Here is a 12,365-nt window from a genome sequence, read left to right on the forward strand (position 1 = left end):
GAAGATGAGCACCTCTGTAAGCATGTTATTTCAGGTGGTTCTGCCACAGTTGGTACTAGAGCCAATAATGGTTACGAGTTTCATCACTTGTTTTTTTCAAAACTTAAAAATTTGACCAACAAAAGTTTTGCAAAAAGTAGGATACGATTAAGTTAGTTAAATAAGTATCAGCCCTAGCATTATGGTCTATCTAGGATAGCGGCACTGGTTTTATCTAATCGATTTTCTGTAGGTACACTGACTTACGTTGCGTAAGAAATCGTTTATCATACGGACAGTGAGTGTGCGTTGTGCTGAAATTTTTTGCGAATGCTGCTATATTCTGGCTTGAGTGAACATATAGGACGATATATGCATCATGATAATAGCATTTTGCTTAAACTAACCCCCCCTACATGTATCATTGGGTTAGTAAAGTGATAGGATTAATTAAAAGAATGCTTTAATTAAATGCGCTGTCATTTCTCTAATCCATTGCTTCTGATCAAGAAGGTTGTTCTAAATGGATGGTTTCTATCTCTTACCAATGAATCTAAGGTCTGGACATGGGAGCACCAGTGCTGGGGTGGCTCATGGTCTTGGCGAGGGCCAAGGTGAGAGTGGCTAGGCCAATTAGCACAACGGGGAGAGCCATGAGGCTCCACTTCTGGCTCCTCGTCCTCTGCCACCACCGCCTCCAATGAGTCACGCTGAGATGATGGCGAAACTGATGGTTGCTCGCCATGAGTCAGCCCGTGCCATGAAGCTAATGGCACAAGCTGTCACTGGCTTCGCCCATGGAGGCCATAGGGGCAATGGTAGGAACGAAGGTGGTGCCCACCGTCCTGAGGGACCCTCCTCTTACTAGGATTTCCTCAAGACCCACTCGCCCACTTTCACGCCGACAGATGAGCCCCTGGATGAGGAGCACTGGCTTCACATTCTAGAGGAGAAGTTTCTGTTGCTCAACGTGGCTGACGAGCAGAAAGTGCGCTTTGTAGCGCAGCAACTATTGGGGTCCACAAGTGCATGGTGGGATACCTTCCATGCCATGCAGTAGCCAAATCATCCGGCAACCTGGTAGGAGTTCACAATAGCATTTAGAGAGTTCTATATTCCTACTGGTGTCATCAACCGAAAGCTGACTGGGTTCCTAGAGCTGCGATAGGGGAGTATGACAGTGATGGACTATGCTAATAAGTTCAATCACTTGTCCTAGTATGCTAGCATTCATGTGGACACTGATGAGAAGAAGAAGGACAACTTCTTTCACGGCCTCTCCTATATCCTTCAGGAGAAGCTATAGACTATGAACTATCAGACCTTTAGGGCACTGATGAATGCTGCCATTGCCATGGAAGGTTTACAGTAGGATTCCCAGGTAGAGTGGAAGAGGAAGCAGGTGGCTGTGGGATCTTCTAGCCACCCTCGTACTTAGAAGGTACAGGTTGTCCGGCGAGGGCCCTATCAATCATTAGGTGGGCCTTCGTTTCGGCAGCCCCAATAGACTTCTCAGACTTCTTCCACATAGTACCGTGCACCCACTCAATAGGTGTAGCCCCAGCAGCCTCAAGGACAATAGGTCCCACCTCGCTAAGGGTTTGGAAACAAGCCTGGCGCTTGCTTCAAATGTGGCAAAGATGGCCACTATGCCTGAGCGTGTCCCTAGAACTAGCCAGCTTAGTCTGCTCAACCATCGGCGAACTCCAGGCTAGTCAAGCGGACCTGATCAAGAGGAAGGTGCCAGCCAGTCGATCTAGATAGGTGAATTTCACAGATGCTAAGCAGATATTGCAGTAGGAACCGGTGATGGCTGGTATGTTTACCATCGATTCCCATCTAGCTTATGTGTTGTTCGATTCTGGTGCATCATGTTCCTTTATGAGCATAGGATTTGTAGATCGGCACAACTTACCACTTATGGCTATACCGTATGCCTATAGAATCCGTACTGCGGGTTCACAAATGTTCATCAATACCTGAACGGACACAATAAGCTTGGTATTAGCCACCCACACTTACTATCTACAGTTCATGGTGATGCCTAGGCAAGGCATTGATGCTATTCTTGGAATGAACTGGTTGTGAGTGTATGGGGTAGTCTTGGATTTGAAGCAGAGAAGTGTCGAGTTACGGCTTCCTTCTTCTGAGGATAGGATGTCTCTTCTTGTACCCTTAGATTTAGTCTTACCTATTGCTGCCCATGCTAAAGTCTCTCCTGATCTTAACCCCATCCCTATGGTATGTGAGTTCCCAGATGTTTTCCTAAAGATCTTCCTGGATTGCCACCGGACAGAGACGTGGAATTCTCCATTGAGCTAGAGCCTGGTGCTGCTCCTATCTCCCGATGCCCATACTGCATGGCTCCAAGAGAATTGGCTGAGATAAAGAAGCAGCTAGAAGAGTTTATGGAAAAAGGTTTCATCCGTCCTAGTTCTTCACCATGGGGTTGTCTAGCCATTTTTGTGAAGAAGGATGGTACTCAAAGGATGTGTGTGGATTACTGCCCTCTTAATGCGGTAACAGTTAAGAACAAGTATTCTTTGCCCCGCATAGATACTTTGTCCGATCAGCTGGCCAATGCCAAGGTGTTCTCAAAGATTGATCTTCGATCAGGCTATCATCAGATCAAGATCAGACCACATGATATACCAAAGACAACTTTTTTGTGCACGCTTTTCAAAGCTGCTACAAAGACCAATTCGATGATCCAAAAGCCAACCCAGTTATTCTATCCCCAAGAGGGTACATAGGACTATCAAACTAAGCCAAACATCTCACCACTGCTTAACCCGATCGTCCTACAAAAATTGTCGAACATGGCTTCGTCGACCCATTTTCAGACTTACATGAAATAACTAAACTTCAAATGGTTTCGCGTCGAATTCCTTTTCCAAGCTACTTGATACACAAGCTAGTGAACCCCATCCTCGATCGCACGTATTTTATCATCGCCTATGAAGTTCATACTATGAACTTTATCAAAGTCTCATATAAGCGTTCTATAGCATTTTTGTTCGATAAAAATTCACTTAGAACCCTAAATGACATAAAGCGACATGAAATGTAGCATTTGTTTCGTGTTGCCGACGAACGTTTCAAGTTATGTACATTACTTTATACCCTATATTACACACATTCACACACAAGTATGATGCTCATGCAGTGTTTTAGCAAAAACTGTACAATGTAACACTGAGGGTGTTACACCGGTGGAGACGCTCTCAGCCTTCGGCCTTAGGTCATTATGGTCCTGAGCTTGTCCTAGAGGGAGCTAATCCTCTAGAGACGACCACCTTGGCATCCTACATCGCCCTCCGCTTCAGGGCTACGAGCTTCTCCTCGATGACTAGCTTCAGCTCTCGCTCCTTCTTGGCCTTAGCCAGGAGGTCGAAGATCCACTGGCGGGCCGTAGCGTCCCTCTGAAGCAGCTCATCTCGCTCCCTCCTAACTCTGGTGGTCTCCTCTTCATCTTCCTGCACCCTCGCCAATAGGGCCTTAAAGGCCTTCTCAGTCTCCTCATGTCCATGGGCCTTGGCCTCCCGTAGTCAGAGACTGGCCGCCTCCTCGGCCAGGGGAGTCAACTCGGCCACCCTCTATTGAGTAGCAGCAAGCTGGGCGGTCATCTCCCCACATAGCTAGGGACTCTTCAATGAGGCGGTCCTAGTCCTTCTTCTGCTCATGAAGGAACCAGGATTTCTCCCAGTTGCGAGCGATAAGGGACTAAAAAAGATAAATGTTAGAACACAAAAATAAATGAAGAAAGAAGAAGGCGAGAGGCAAGGCCAAGTGAATACCCGACCAGTGGGAATGACAACTTCGCTCAGGGTGCCCCTAGCATCATCCAAGGTTGATAGCACAACCGCTATCCCCGTCATCGAGACTCTCCCTCTCCATGCTCTCAGTAGCATCATCGAGGGAGAAAAGTGTCGATGTTGGGTCCTGCGGATTTGTCCACCGGAGTAGGGGCTCACCCCACATGAGTGAACGGCTGCCCCCCGAGGTCAGGGCCAAGGATGAGTCCCTACCGGTCCTCTTTGCCCGAGGGCCCCTCGGTCATGCCCCCTCCGTCTGGCCCATGTCGGGTGCCATCACTTAGGCCACCGGTGGCGCGAGTCGCGCTGCTTCTGCGGGCACCACCACGGCTGCATCCCGCTATGCCTAGCTTGTCATAGTCGCTGCCACTTCTGCCTACACCAGCGAGGCCTCGACCGGTGGCGCCATGCCACTATAGGTGGTGCCACAAGCGTGAGCGGTAGCTCTATCCGCTCTGATGTAGGCAGCGGGACCACCTCCATCGTCGGTTGCACGATGACCTCCGAGGGTGCTCCCTTAGCCCCTTCATCCGCCTGTCCCACCGAGGGCACGAGCGTCACCACGGCCAGTGCCTGACCGGATGACAAGGTAGTAATGCCGGTGCCACTCCCACCCAAAACGGGTGCGACGTCGACCGATGGTCACTGCCTCACCTGGAGGGCGACACTCTTCTTGGGTGCCAGCGCCAAAAAGTTGCCCCTGTCTCAAGATGCTGCAAGAGATAAAAGACATAAGTCATGATGAAAACAGAGAAAAATAGAGAAAATTGAGGAGTCAATGACTTACATCGGCAGTATTGGGTGGAGGATATGTTTGGGGGATGAACCCCTAGGTCCTTGCTCCACCTCATTGGGGTGGGGCCGTTTTGAGCCCACCCCCTGCTCTCGGGCAGAGGGGCTCACCTCCCTTGCATCCGGGGGCGCGACGGTGGAGCCACCCCCCTCCATCGGCACCTTAGGCATGGCAGCAAATCTACCAGCTCTGGATTGCTCTTGGGATGTGGCAACAAAGCCACCTTCCTCCACCGTCACCTCGGGCATGGTGGAAGATCCGCCTACTCCTGTTGGCTTCTGAGGTGCGGTGGTAGGGCCACCCCCCTCCACTGGCACCTCGGGTGCGGTGGCGGATCCACCTGGCCATGCTAGTTTGGAGGACGGGTCGACGGTTCGACCCGCCTCCTCCGACCTCACAGACACGCCTCCCTCTGCATGAAATAGGAAGGGTCCTGCAAGGATGAGCGAATACCTATCAGCATATCCTCGCTTTCTAGGTCATCCCACTTAGGCTTGGCAACTACCTGATTGTCTTCCTCATTGTCGTCATCGTCACTGTCCATGTCCTCCCCTCGCTCCCTGTGCCTGTAGCTTCTGCTGCTGCTTCCTCCTCTCATCCTCCTTTGCCTTCCGCTGCCACTTGGCCTCGGTGCGGTTGGCCACCATCATGGATGGATCCTTCGACAGTGGAGCTGGGTGGTCCATGAGGATAAGTTTCCTCAGCTAGTTCCCCTATCTTAATATCAGCATCAAGGGGTCAGGAGTTTAGTCAAAAAGGAGGCATGAGGAAAGAAAACTTACAAAGACGATGTACCCAAGCTTAGGCCGCATTGAAGGGTGTCCTGGCACCAGATACATGAACTCAAGGAGAGTGCCAACATCATCCCATGGAGGCTCCATCGCCTCCTTGATGCGCTGTGCTACTTTAAAGGGGGAGATCTCTCCCTTGGCGAGCGTTGTCCCATTGAATGATGCCTCAGGCGCCATCGCATATAGGGGAAGCGTACGCCTCATCTGCGGCGCCACCCTCCTCGAGTGGTAGGCACCAATGATCCCCGACCCCTTCATGCCCTTCTCCTTTAGGATTCGAATGGCGGTTAGATGGTCCTGGATCCTCTTCCTCTTCTTGTCTTTCTTTAGGACTCCCCACTTCCTCCATGAGTTTGGGACCTCTTCGATGAGGTGCCCGGTAAACTCAGGCAAAGGGGCGGCTGCATCGTTCTTGATGTAGAACCAATGCGAATGCCACCCCTTGTTGGAGGTTGACAAACGCATCGGTGGGTACTCATTGACCTAGTTGTTGCGGAGCTGGATGCCGGCACATCCCATCGGCATGTTCAGCTCCTGCTTCTTCTCCTGCTTCTTTAGGAGGGTGATGACAAAGAAGTACCACCACAGGTCAAAGTGGGGACTAATCCCTAGGAATCCATCACATAGGGTGACAAATGCCGCAATGTGCTGGATTCCGTTAGGGTTAAGGTGTTGCAGCTCTACCTTGTAGTAGTGCAATAGCCCCCGAATGAACTTGTGGATAGGAGTGGCAAATCCCCACTTGTGGAAGTGAGTGAAGGACATGATGTAGCCGTTGGGCGATGACAGCATGTCCTCCTCGCTGGGCAGCCGCCACTCCTCGGTGGCGGTCCACGTGTAGACAAGACCGCGGTGGATAAGGCCTTCCATGCGCTAGAGGGTGATGTCAGAGTGGCACCACAGCTACATTGGAAGATGGGGGTGGGAGGATTCTGAAAGGTCCTTGTGTGGTTTTGGTAATTGAGTGACAACCTAGGTGGACTAATTGTGTTTATGTGAGATACACAGGTGATTAGTCCACAGGTACATGTGTGTGAGCAACATATGCCATGAAGGTGAAAATGGCTTGGAGATGTTGCAAAGCTCACACATGTGATGATGAAGGAGCTCATTGCACATGAGACATGACATTGAGTCATGTGATCAAGGTGGAGAAGATCAAGACAAGACTTGGCTTGATGGACCGATTGTAAGCATGAAGGGCAAGTCAGAGGCTTTGGAGCAATGGACCACGTGGCGGTGAAGCTTGAGCAAGACTTGGCGCTGATGGATGAAGGCAACGGTGAAAAGCAAGTGATGTCAAGATCGATGAACCAATATGATCACGTGATGATATGAAGTGGATCATATCATTGTTGATCGTGTTGGTGCATGTGTTGCATCGACATTGGAGGAGATGGAATGGAATGCGCAAGGCAAAGGTATAACCTAGGACATTTCATTTCACCGGTCATAGGTGTGTAGAGAAGTTTATGATCGGGTTTAGGATAGATGGCCATACTATCAAGAGGGGCAAACTTGTTTGCATATCAGTCATCTAGTGCCACTCGAGTGATCTAACTTTGCATCGTCGCTAGGATTGAGTGGCGTGGCAAGTTGAGTGGCTAATCCTTTGGAAAATGATTGTGAAAATGCTAATACACATACACATGGTGGTGTACACTTGGTAGTGTTGGCACATTTGCAAAGGAGAAGAAGTTGGAGTTGATGTGGATCAACTCGGCAATGAAACGAAGGCAAGAAGGGTTAGGAACTCCATCGGTGGAGTGTCCGCCCATAGAGTGCAGACAGTTCAACAGTGCCACCGGCACCCTATACAGAAAAGATAGAGTCTCACAGAGTGCACCGGATGCTGGTCACTGGGGTGACCAGGACGCTGAGGTCCTGCGTCTGATCAGTGGTGGCAGATAGCGTGCAGGCAGTCGGTCAGTCGATCGGACGCTGGCGCTGGAAGTGATCGGACGTTGGCTGTGTGCATCCGGTCAGGGTGACGTGTAATGATGCAGGCAGAGCAGAGAAGTTGGAAGTGACCGGACGCTGGTGCTGCGTCCGATCGTGACCGACCAGACACGTCCGGTCACGTTCGGTACCTTATTAGAATGACCGGACGCTAGGGGTTGCTGCGTCCGGTCAGTTCAAGCTAGAGCATCCAGTCATCAAATGACCGTTGAGATTGAATGGATAGTGTTTGAAGAAGGGGACACGTGGCGTGCATCACACGACTGGACGCTGACGTCCAGCGTCCGGTCGATCGGACTGGAGCGTCCGGTCGTCCTGAGTTTTACCTAGTGAAGGGGTAACAGCTCTATTTGTTCGTGGGGTTATAAATAGAAGCCATGGCCGACCTTAGGCCGGTAGTTGAGCACACTAGAGCCTTGATGACTTGTGTGGTAGTGCTTGGGAACCCTCCATCTCACACATACTTGATAGTGATCATCCGATTGTGTGAGTGAGCGATTCTAGTGCGATTGCATCGTGAGGTTGCATCGAGTGGCACTAGGTGATCGAGTTGCAAGCCGGTGGTGCTTGTTACTCTTGGAGGTTGCCACCTCCTAGATGGCTTGGTGGTGGTCTCCGTCGAAGCCTACAAGAAGCTTGTGCGGCACTCTAGAGAAGTGCTTTGTGAGGGGCATTGTGCTCGCCCCGCAGGAGCCATGAAGAGCAACTTTAGTAAAGCATGTCATTGAGCTACCCTCACCTTCGGGGTAGGTTCTTGTGGCGCCCGACGTGCAGGCTTGGCGGGTGATGCCAATTAGCCGCTGAACCACCAAGTGAGCGATCGACACAACAGGGACTAGCATGTTGGCAAACACGTGAACTTCAGGAGAAAAATCATCGTGTCAACCTTGTTCTTCCCGTTGGTTTGCATCCCCGTTACACAAGCTTGCGATTATTTTCATATACATTAAGCTTGTGTTGTTGCTCTTGTAATTAGTTAGCTTGTGTAGCTTACTAGTTATCCTTCTTGCTTGTGTAGCATAGAAGTAGCTCCCTTGCGTGGCTAATTTGGTTTGTGTAACCTTGTTAGTCACATTACTTAGTTTGTGTAGCTAAGTAATTGCGCTCTCTAATTTGGCATTGGTTGCCTAGTTGTTGAGCATTGCTAGTGAGCTTCGGTGCCTTTGTGCTTTTGCTTACTAGCTTATGTAGGAGCTCCCTTGTTGCTTGAAATACTAGCGACATAGGTTTGTGTGACCTTGCTTCTAGAATTGGTTAGGTGAGCTCTAGCCAGCCCTAGCACCTTTGTTGCTTAATTAGTATCTTTGGAAGGTGCTAGAGAACATAGATAGAGGGGTGTAGTCTTGGCTAGACCGATAGTCTTAATTCCGCACTTGTTTCGGTTAGCCGACGCAATTAATTTTAGAAATGACTATTCACCCCCCTCTAGTCCGCCATCTTGACCCTACAGATTTGAACTTGATGGTGGCAAAGATGCAAATGCGGGGAGCTTAGGTGATTGGCGGCGGAGGTTGCAGATGCAAAGGCAAGAAGGCAAAGTATGAAACCCTAGGGGCAAACCCTTTGGTTTTATAGGGGCGATGGATGTAAGGAAACCAACCGTCCGCCTGGATCTCCACGCCTGCCATGATCTGCCACAACATCACACTATGGGATATACGCATGCAATCCCTATCCTTTTGAAAGCATCTAGGCCCCTAGTTGGGTTTCGGTGATTAATGACAATACAAGATTACTATGACTAACATGTGTTTTATAGAGGCAATTAAGTTAGGTCATGGTAATGGAGATCAATTGGGCAATCAAGGTGGCCATGCCCCTACGATGGAAATCAATTTGGTTTTCAAAGGACGGACGACAAGGTTAAGGATGACTAGTTCTAAGTGTCGATTGGAGTTGGAGAGACACTTAGAGTAGTTTAGGACTTTGTTTTTCCTTTGGCCATACTATTAAGGGGGGTATGGATGGGTAGCTTGACCTAGATGAGTCTAGTGAGTTAGGTGTGGTGCACACTTGTTAAAACTAGCGCTAGGTAGCTCCTACATGTGCCTAAGATCCTTTGGAGCTAACTTCATTCATATATGATCGAGAGTTGGAAGTGAATGGAGGGTCAAATGCTGACTGGACGCTGGCTCCAGTCAGACTGGACGCTGGCTCTGGTCGGACCAGATGCTGGCTGCAGGGTTCGGTTAGTTCATTTGATCAAGGAGATTGCATCTGGCATGACTAGACGTTGAGTGGTCGACTGACCGGACGTTGAGGGCCAGCGTCCGGTCGACTCCAATAAGGTTCCAGAAGAGAAATTCTACGACCGGACGCGTTCGGTCAGTACTGACCAAACCCTGGGGGTTCAGCGTCTAGTCGAGTACAGTAAGGTTCCAGTGAGGGTTAAATGCGTCCGAACGCGTCCGGTCAGTGATGATCGGACGCTGCTAGCGTCCGGTCAACACTTAAACACTAGTGTGCGGGTTCAACTGATCGGAGCGTCCAGTCATCATGATCGGAGCGTCCGGTCACCCCGTAGAGGCATATAACGGTTTGTTTTACAGCCCTTGTTATAAATAGAAGCTCCACTCGTGTGTGGAGTTACTTTTGCTCATTCCAACAGCTAAGAAACACGTTTGTGAGTGCCAAGAAGAGCAAGGTCCTAGTGAGGTGATTGTGATTTGAGAATCCAAGAGAGTAGCCTCATTAGTGATTCAAGAGTAGCAAAGTGTGCATCCACCATTCTCATTAGGCTTCGCGTGGTCAAGTGAGAGTTCATGCTTGTTACTCTTGGTGATCGCCATCACCTAGATGGCTTGGTGGTGATTGTGAGCTTGGTGATCACCCGACAGAGCTTGTGGGTGACCCAACTCAAGTTGTGAGCGGTTGTGGGTGATTCACCGCGACGGAGTGTCAAAGAATCAACCCGTAGAGAGCACTTGATCCTTGCGCAGATCAAAGGAGAGCTACACCCTTGCGTGGGTGCTCCAACGAGGACTAGTGGGGAGTGGCGACTCTCCGATACCTCGGCAAAACATCACCACATTCCTCTCTCTCTCTATTTACTTTGAGCATTTACTTTGAGCAATTCAATACTTATTTTTACATTCATAGAATTGCCATGCTAGAGTAAGTTTGGAACAAAGGTTGCAAGTCCTTTGTGCGTTAGATTAATAGAAACACTTTTCTAGGCACAAGGGGTTAATTGGGCTAACCTTAGGATTTAATTATGGACAAGAAAATTTAGAATTAGCCCAATTCACCCCCCCCCCTCTTGGGCATCTTGATCATTTCACCTTTCCTATGGGAAAATCACCAGACATTTCGCCTCCTCGGGTGGACCGGGACTCATTACGAGTAAAAGGAATATGGATCAGAAGCGCATCTACGACCCATCTAGGCCTAGGAGTCCAACGGTTGGCCCATCAATGGGTCCAACAAGCCACTCCAAACACCCCTACAAAGGGTGGAAAGAGCTAGGCCCCAGCAAATGGCCAGCGCCTAGGTGCACGAGTGCCACAGGCATATCGGCCCACGATTGAGTCTTAGTAAAGCGTACCCTAGCTGAATCCCCACGAACGAGATGCCGGGACCCCAATCGAACTATCTAGCTAAACAACCATCAAAACTCATGACCACACCCGCAAAGGGTCCGACCTCAGCAAAGGGGGAATCACCATCCCCAGGGCACGTAGTGGGCGACAAGATAAAGCCAAGGCCCACTAGAGTCCTCCCTTTCGAAAAAACCTCCGAAGGAGTGTTCTACTCCTCCGTAGGCTCAGGGGCTACACCCACGGGGTGCGCTCGTGTGCACCCGCTAGCAAGTCGAAAAAACCTCTGAAGGAGTTTCTACTCCTCCGTAGGCTCAGGGGCTACACCCACTAGGTGTGCTCGCACGCACCCGCTGGCAAGTCGAAACATCCCCCTAGACGATTCTACTCAAATCGCTTGGGGGCTCGGGGGCTACTCTTGGGGACCAAAAGTAGGGTACCCAAAGAAGAGGAGTTGATATCCATCAACACTAATTCATCAGAGCGATCAAGAACACAACTACATTTCCTAGTGGGTCTCGCCTCATCCAAACCACCAAGGCTGCGGGCTCCATTTCGTCCGACATCCGAGGGCTGGCTCTGCCTCTCCTGATGTCTGAGGACAAACTCTGTCTCGCCCTGACCCCTGAGGGCTAGCTCCATCTCGCTCGACATCTAAGGGCTGGCTCCGCCTCGCCTAACATCCGAGGGCTAGCTCTGCCTCACCTGATGTCTGAGGGCAAACTCTATATCGCTCGACCCTCGAGGGCTGGCTCCACCTCACCCGACGTCTGAGGGTAGGCTCCACCTCGCTAGGCGTTCCGAGGGTAGGCTCCGCCTCACTTGACGTCTAGGGGCTAGCTCTACCTCGCCCAACATCCGAGGGTAGGCTCCGCCTAGCTCAATGTCTAGGGACTAGCTCTACCTCACCCGACGTCTGTGCACTACTCCTTCATAACTATGCGCACAAATAAGGTAGGGTACTCAAGTCAACCATAATACCGAGGACCATACCCTGCATGCCTACATGAAAGTACCATTAGGATGTGACAAGATGGGCACTTTAAGCCCTTCTAGGCATGTCAGAGCCTGAACAGTGTTGTAGGCGTCCGACATTTGTCTTACAGTGTTGTGGGCGCCAGCCATTTGCCCTCGGGCACTAGATCCTGACGGAAGCTCACGACAACTACTATGGTCCAGGAGGAAACTCACATCACCTACAGTAATGGATGTGTGGTCTCTGCACTGTCTGCTCCCTGTATGGCCAGTAGATCAGCACCCTGGTCCATTAGGGCCACCCGCAGCGGCGGGATGGGACTGTGACAACTTCTTGACCATGCCAGGACATGACAGGATCAGCGGAACATGCTCCTAGCATGGGGCTATCCCTGGCACCACCTGCCATGTCAACGGGGCTCGCACAGAGGAAAAAGAAGACATCGATATCTTTGAAGGACCTCCTTTGCCTTTGGTTTTTCTTCTTTTTCCCATCTGTAATCCCTAGCTCTCCCTT

This window comes from Miscanthus floridulus, chromosome 16, assembly GCF_019320115.1.
Source record: "Miscanthus floridulus cultivar M001 chromosome 16, ASM1932011v1, whole genome shotgun sequence".
In the NCBI taxonomy this organism is placed as follows: domain Eukaryota; kingdom Viridiplantae; phylum Streptophyta; class Magnoliopsida; order Poales; family Poaceae; genus Miscanthus; species Miscanthus floridulus.